Source organism: Morone saxatilis, unplaced genomic scaffold (assembly GCF_004916995.1).
Source record: "Morone saxatilis isolate NCDOM2014 unplaced genomic scaffold, NCSU_SB_2.0 Contig22, whole genome shotgun sequence".
Classification (NCBI taxonomy): Eukaryota; Metazoa; Chordata; class Actinopteri; family Moronidae; genus Morone; species Morone saxatilis.
Genome location: NW_023339785.1, coordinates 2,707,177 through 2,715,202, shown reverse-complemented (window position 1 = coordinate 2,715,202; position 8,026 = coordinate 2,707,177).

Below are 8,026 nucleotides of genomic sequence, written 5' to 3'. Positions count from 1 at the left end.
CCACTGAACAAGCAGCAGTATTTGACGACCTTGGGCGTGAGACTGGGTTGGGAGGTTTTGTGATTCACTAGCAAAAGGGTGTATTCCTGCCAGGAGTTGCAGGCTGGAGAACAGAACATCTATTAGTGCTCACAAAGTCTGTCAAAAACACTGAATTTTGATCTCTAGCAAGCAATACAAGGGATCAATGGACACAGGGCCAGACATACTGAGAGGATGGCACAATGCAAATGTGAGCTGCAGGTTCTCATTGAACCGGCTGCAGCAATCAGCGTGTCACAGAAGTGGATTTATTGGCCACACATTCTATCTTCCCGCTCTTTCTCTGACTTGCCATCCCTTATATTGAATAAAAGTCCTTTGCTGTCTACATTTCCCACCCCATCACGCTGAACGTGTTCAAAATTCCACTTTCCTCCTCATGCTCTGCTTCCTCACTCTCCATCTTCCTTCCTCTCTCTCTTCCCCCACTGTCACCCTCCTCTTCTTCCTGTCCCTTTGCCCTCTATTGAATAAAAGTCCTCCGCTTTTCCACTCTTACATATTGTCACTGATCCAGCACTGCGGCCGAGGAGGGCCGTTAAATTGAATCAGAGGAATCATTAGTGCTCCTCTGAGGTGTGAAGCTGCGACACCCAGGGCCAACGTCCCAAGACAGCCTTTATGAGTTTGGTTAACAAGGCATGGCAAGCGCAGGCGTGGGTATTAGCACATACCTAAGGATGACATACATGGATATCTGCAGTATGTATCATAACATAAATGCAATATTGATTAAAAGCCCTTACTCACACACACTTACTCCATCAAGCGTAGATTTAAATGGGATTTCTAAATAAACGATATTGATTTCACAAAAGACATTATCAAGTCTGCCCAGATTAGTCTTAATTTTCTCTGACAAAGCATACTGTTGCTTTGTCAAATTTTGATTTATACTTTGATGTCAAATACACAAAGACGCATAAGAGCTTCATTTAGGTATTCACCACATATCGACAGGTGTCCCATTCTGTACTGTAGGCAGGAATAAAAGTGTTGCTGCACCATGAGCATAGGCTGTATAATTAGGGATTGATGTAGTCTCCATGATGTGACCCATAGGTTTCTGAAGAGCTGTTCTGAAGCTCAGTGTGGTCAGCTCAGGCTGTTGCCATCCTGGCAGTCGTGACTCCACCGGCTCCCAGATAATCCAAAAATGGGCAAAGATGTGGAATATAAAAATTCAACCACCGTACATGAATGGGGAATAAGCAATAGAGGCCGCAATTGTTTTTTGTACCAGCCTGTAAAAAAAATTCATTTCTGCAGAAGAACTGCAGTTTTGGCTTCATTTACCAGCTACGGAAGTTGTCTAAACTAAATACAGCTTGGACCTGTCATCATTAGGTTTTGTCAGTTGATCTGACAATATTCAACAAGACATGGTTGCAATGGGTACACACCAGCCAGAATAGGTGGCTGCATTTTCTTTTTAAATGTCTAGACTATCAGTACCAAATCTGAGCTTGTCCAAAGGGAAATACTGTATACAAAATACAAGTTAGCAAGGGAGGTCACTAGCAAAAAATCTAGTGGGCTAACTAACCAGCTAGCAGTTTTGAATCTCTTAAAAGGCGAGCTTCAAGCTTCCAATCCAAAGTGTCTTTCTATGTTTCTATTGTTTTCATCCAGGCCCAGTGGATTCTTGCAAATGCCATTAGGAGCACTAAGAGGAGCCAGCATCTTTAACATAGTTCCCATCTGTTGGGTAATTTCTACTACGCGCCCCCTGTTAGAACACTCAAGTCCTAGACTCTCTCCTAGGTGGCATTGAATAAATATAACCTTAGAAAGCCACGTAAACATTGATTAATTTGTTGAAATACAAAAACTAATGCTCCAATAATGTTTTACTAGCATGAGCTCAAACAGGAAATAATACACAAGTAAAAATTATATAAAGCCTTTAGTGATTCCAGGGGAAGCTGAGTAAGGTCTGATGAATGTCCAATTCTATAAGCTTTTATTTTCAGATTTTTTTGCTTATTTATTGTTTCGATATGTGTTTTAGAAATTTTTAATGAACTGAATTATTCCGCAATACTGGTTTAGTCGTAAAGCTGTGTACAGTAAACTATAAGAGCTGCATTTGATTCAGTTTCAGTGCAGAGTTTTAACGTCCCAAGGCGGTTTAAATGCTTTTCCACTTAGACAGGAATACAATTAAAATGAATTATTTTATTTTCAGCATAAAAATGCTCAATATTATCAACAAAAAATATCAGAAACTTTCAGTGAAATATATCATATCAACAATTCAAAAAACCCAATCTGTTAAGCCCTCATACTCAGCTTCCTCTTGAAGGTTATCAGATGAGTGCCTAACAAGCTTGGGGTCAAACTCAAAGTGCTTAAATTACTGTGAGAGCCAGATGGGAAGGGGCTTGGGACTTTCTGCAAGAAGACAAAAACAGGCACTTTTTTCTTCCCCAGTCCTACTGTGATACACAAAATAAATATCCTAAATGAAAACCAAGTGCTCTGGCTTGGCAACATCACAAGCAGGACAAAGAAAGCCTTTTGTTGCATAAAGAAATAACCTAAAAGGGGAATTGTGATTTCAGCATTGGCATCTGTTATGGCTGTCAGCTAATCCATTCAATAAATCCCATTTAAGAAAATATAATTGATTCGTTTTTTACTGACTATTCCAGCCGCAGACATGTGTTAAATCAACGCAACAGACTGACTGGTGAACACAAAGGCCCATTCATGGTCAAACAGACAGACCCAACACCCACTCTTATACAAGAGGAGGAAGTGGAGGCCTTCCTTGCTGGGGAATGGAAAAAAGCTTTATTTATATCCACACTGGAAAACCACAAAGATAAAGCATAATCTTCACAAGTGCATTCATCTCTTTGGAAGTAGAAGAAAAATTTTAATCAGGGGCAACCTTGCTTGTTCACTTGAAACCTTTCAAATACTTGCCCACAGAGCCATGAGTGTGTGTTCAATAATAGGCTCCTTTTTAATTATTTTGTTGCTCTTTAAAAATCTTTAAACCAGAGGCATTTAATATTGTTTTTTATTCTGGTGCACAGCCAGGAATTTAATTCAGCATGTGACATTTGACTTTCTGACTGTTCAGTTTTCTTTCTTTATTTATATTTTTTAATCCAAACTCTTCGGGGAGAGATTATAATTCTCCGTATTCCAAACACAAGGTTGCTGTCTCCACCATAATCATTAAAGGACCAGTGTGTAGGAGTTAGTGGCATCTAGCATCTACCCCTCGCCCCACCCTCCTCTTTCAAGCATGTAGGAGAAACTGCGGTGGCTACACTATAAAACCAGATAAGTTAATTTAACTAAAAAAAAAAAAGTAAACTGATAACATTACACATTTTAAGTGAAACCAACTCAATTTGTAAATTCAAACCAACAACACAAGTAGCACTGACTTAATTTTGTTCATTTTATTCGTACTGTAAAAACAAAATACCTAGTAAAAAGTACATAATCAGGAAGGTTACTTAAACTTTTTTATGTAATCTGTTTTTTAGTTAAATTAACGTACTGGTATCTCATTACAGTGTAGAGCCAGCATTTGTTTTGTGTGTTCTGGGCTACTGCAGAAACATGGCTGCCTCCCTAGAAAACAACCCGCTCCCTCTGTACATAAAAACGTATCATTCCAAGGCAACAAAAAACAACAATTCTTATTTTCAGAACACTAACTTTTAATGCATCACTTCCTAGAACAACAGACCAAATCACAAAGCAAATAGGTTGACCATCAGTTTAGTCTTGGAAATGTTAGCCATTGAGGGTAGAACATTCATTCATCGAACTGCAGATTGTTGCCTGTAACATGTAAGTAGTGAGATGATGTGATAGCAGCAGGTTGTCCTATTGTTCGGAGACACTGTCCTGGTAGTGGAATCCAAAAGATGTGTGATTTAACAAGAGCTTCAGTCGTGTTTTGACGTGAGATATGGTCAAAAGACACACCGGTCCCAACTGTAATGTGTATAAACTATTGAAAATAAAATTCAACTAAATTCTTAAGTATTTTGATAATTCTGTAATTGTTTAATTTGGTTTTTAATTAACTTGTGAATATTTTCAGCTTTTTTTTGTCTGTGGTAGAAAAGTTAATATTTTGGACCATTGGTTGGACAAGACAAAACATTTGAAGACGTCAAGCTGGATTTAAGAAAACTGTGGTGTGTTTTTTAATATTTCCTGACATTTTATAATGTCACAGTCACAGGTTGTGTTTGTTATATCTGTTTGAGTGTCAATCTCAAGAGTGGGTGGTTCTTATGTAATACAAGCCTGCCACAGGGAAGATACCGAGAAAAGCTAGAGTGACAGAGTGGCGTGCTGCTGCGAATGCTCCAACCTCTTTTTGAGTAGAGTGGGATGGACAATGAGTGATAACCAAGTGCTGGGCGGTTTGACTAAAAATATGTATCACAGTATTTTTTAAGATTCTGGCAGTTTCACCTTACATCACTTTTTTTGTTGTTGTTTGCATGACTGGGCCTTTACATAGGTCTATGGTGGCTTATTCTACTGTCAGGAGAGCATGTAATGTCATCATGTATACGGCTTTGATTACTGTGGGGTTTTCTTGGCCCCACAAAATGGAACAATATATGAAGGAACCAGAATGTAAACAGTTTCTATTGTACAAACTACACCAAGTAAAAACTTAAAAATACTAACTTAAAAATTAAAATAGCTATGCCAACAACAACATTGCTTCCTTTTTAAAAACACTAACTGAAATCGAAATCGCAACATGGCCAAGTGCAATACGCAAATCACGGAAGCTGCAATTTTTCTATAAAGATAAAATGTGTGACAAAACAGCATTATAATGAAGTATTGTAGTACTGCAGATTGCCCTGACCTACACATCTTGTTTTTTGTTTGTCTGATAGTTTCCAAAAAAGAATCATGCAGATTTTAATAGTTTTTTTCAGTAAAAATTAAATTTGTGTTGCAAAAATGAACGTTAATAATCACTAATCGTGAATATCACAATATCTGTCCAAATAATTGCAATATGATGTTTTTACTATTCTGTTATGTTTAATACAGTTAGCTGTGGGTTATTAATTGCTATGTTTTCTAAAGTAACCATTAGGGCTCCCCTCTCAATACATGCTACAGAACTTGCCCGGCCATAGCACTCAATACACAATATTGCTGCCTATTTAAGATAGCTACGCACCAGTATGATGGTATATGTAAAAAAAAACATCATATAGGAAATTAAACCAGTAGGCTATAAGTAGTATTATGTATGTATTATATTCTATCTGTGTCTATTTGTTAACCTAATGAACTGAAACCAATATTGAACTCCGTGCACAGCTGTTGACTCGAGAAGCTCCATCCTTTATTCTTTTAGCAACAATTGTATATTCTGGCCTGTTAGCCGGTACAAATTATTTAACCTGTACCATCTGTGCTGTGACACAGAAGAAGAATCAATAGAACATAATGGTGAAAGGACTGTACTTATAATAGCACTTTTATGGTCTTCCAACCATTCAAGGCACTTTACCCTACATGCCACATTCACCCAATCACATTCAGACACTGATGACACAACAGCATCAGGACCAATTAAGGGTCCAGTATCTTGCTCAAGGACACTTCACCATGGAGCAGGGGGAATCTGCCAACCTTCTGATTGTTGGACGACCTGCTCTACCTCCTGAGACAAAGCTGCCCCAGCAATAATGGGTAGATGAATCAATAATGAAAGTAACTGTGTTGCAAGATCTTTTAAGAGCCAAATGTAAACACATGCAGGATAAACTCCCAATAAAACACATGAAGCTGTTACATTCAGCCAAACCAATCTGGCAGCAACAAATATTGGAGTTCAACTCCGAGATCAAAGTTTACTATAGAAGAAATCATATCTTTAGTATCTTTGGATGGTGGTCTCTGGAGTTAACAGGCAAGCTCAAGTCAGTTTGACTAACCTAGTGGGTCCTCACATTTATGAAAACTGTGATACAAATTTTCTTATTCTTATTATTTTTGATTAATCAACCACATAATTGAAATCTTAGAACTTTATCTGGTGACACAAAAATTGCAACACCCAAGTCTGGCTCATAGCCCCAGCCACCGCCAGTTGGTGGGAAACACATTCTGTGATAATTTCCTAACTAAAGTCAACACAAATCGTCAAAGCATCCTCATTGAAATGGGCAGACAAGAACATTTGACATTACTTAAATTAGGACTGGATTACTGGATTGCACTTGGGCCATGGCTGATGAAGTCACAGGTCCATAAGAACACAAGTAGAAAAAAGATTACACACTGAGACAGGCCTATCTTTCAGTGTCTGCCCTTCTAACATCAAACATTTGACATTTAATCTCACGGTTCAAAGAAAAACACTCACATTGGCTGCTCCATCCATCTCAACCAAAGGGCCAGGGTTCCATCTTTGATCCTGCATGGTGCCAGGTCTCCATCTGCTCAGATGTCCTTGAGCAGAATACCCACCACCAGCTGGGGTTGAGTGTCTTCAATGTGCCAGACAGACAGGGAAACAAAGGAAAAACACAAGTAGTCACTTAAGATTGTAAGGTCTTTCATATCAGATACTCACACTGGACACTGGAATCTGTGTTATTTCCTGATCTTTGTTCATGATACACCCCAATGTTACACCTACAATCAGCTCTTTTAAGCTCACTCCATATTTTTAACCTTTCATGTCCATTCATATAAATGTCATCTGCATTGTACAATATAGTAACAACAAAATGTTTATAATGTCTACCTGCTAGTACAATATATTTAAATTGAGATTATTTATTGATTACATATCACATATTGATATAGGAAAATGTTCACTGTAAATTATTTGATTTGTTTTCCTACAATATCCAGCCAATTAAAACACTTTGATCGTTATGTTTATGCACCTAAAAAGCACTTGTTTAATTCAGGCAGAGATTTAGTCTTAGTTACGTTGAAAAAGTTAACACTGTAAAGTAAGTACATCACACAACACCTTGTATTAGAACGTAAAATGGATTGCTATGTAATGTGCATAGTATATTGCCCTCCCAAATACATTAGCTCTTGCAATTCAGGTGTGTATGAACATAAATCATTTCTTCCTTTCAAGTAACAAATTAATGTTTTCATTCATTTTCATTCATTCAAGTGCTTAAAGAAAGGAGCTTTAGTTTATGAAACAGAGATGGCAGTGTATTGAACTTGCTTCACCTAAATGGTGCCAGTCTTTTGTTTCTTTTGTTGATTTCTTTCCTTTGCATGATGGGTTTAAGGGAGTGGTATGACATGCAGTATGATATGCCTCTAAACCACTAGGCCATTAGACACTCCCATATGCCACTCGACTGTTTAAGGGGTTATAATCAATGTATCAAATGACAATCTAAAAACAGTGTGACAAGCCGTGTTTCCAACTAATTTTCAAGCAAATCTGAAGCAATCTTTTAAAATGTCGCAAAAAAGAAAGAGAAAATATTCAGCAAATAAACTTTGATGGGCCAGTGCCAGCAATGAGCCAGGACTCACCAGTACTGAGTACTGGCACTTCAAATATTTGTCCACTAGTACCCTTATTTCTTCCTGAGTACTGCCACCTCTGTTGAGCATGTCACCAAGATATGTACCAGCACTGCATATGTCCTTGTTAAAAAAGATCAGCATAGTGGCCATCTACTAGAGAAAAATGGAGAGAGGTCTCTATTTAAAAAAAAAAAAAAGGCTAAAACAAATTTAGCTATTTCCATCAACCTTTTAATGCAATACAGCTGGATCTGCAGCTCCCCTCATCTCTACACAGCTTATAGTGAGTTCTAGCTCATTTTTCAGCTGTTCTGGATGCAACTTTACTGTTTTGGTTCACATTAACTGTTTTTAGAAAAAGCTCTAAAACCTATTGCTCTGCACTAAACAGCAGGCAGACAGTTGGAGAATACCTGGTAAACATTAAATTTAGCAGCCAAAGAGCCAGATATTTCCCTCA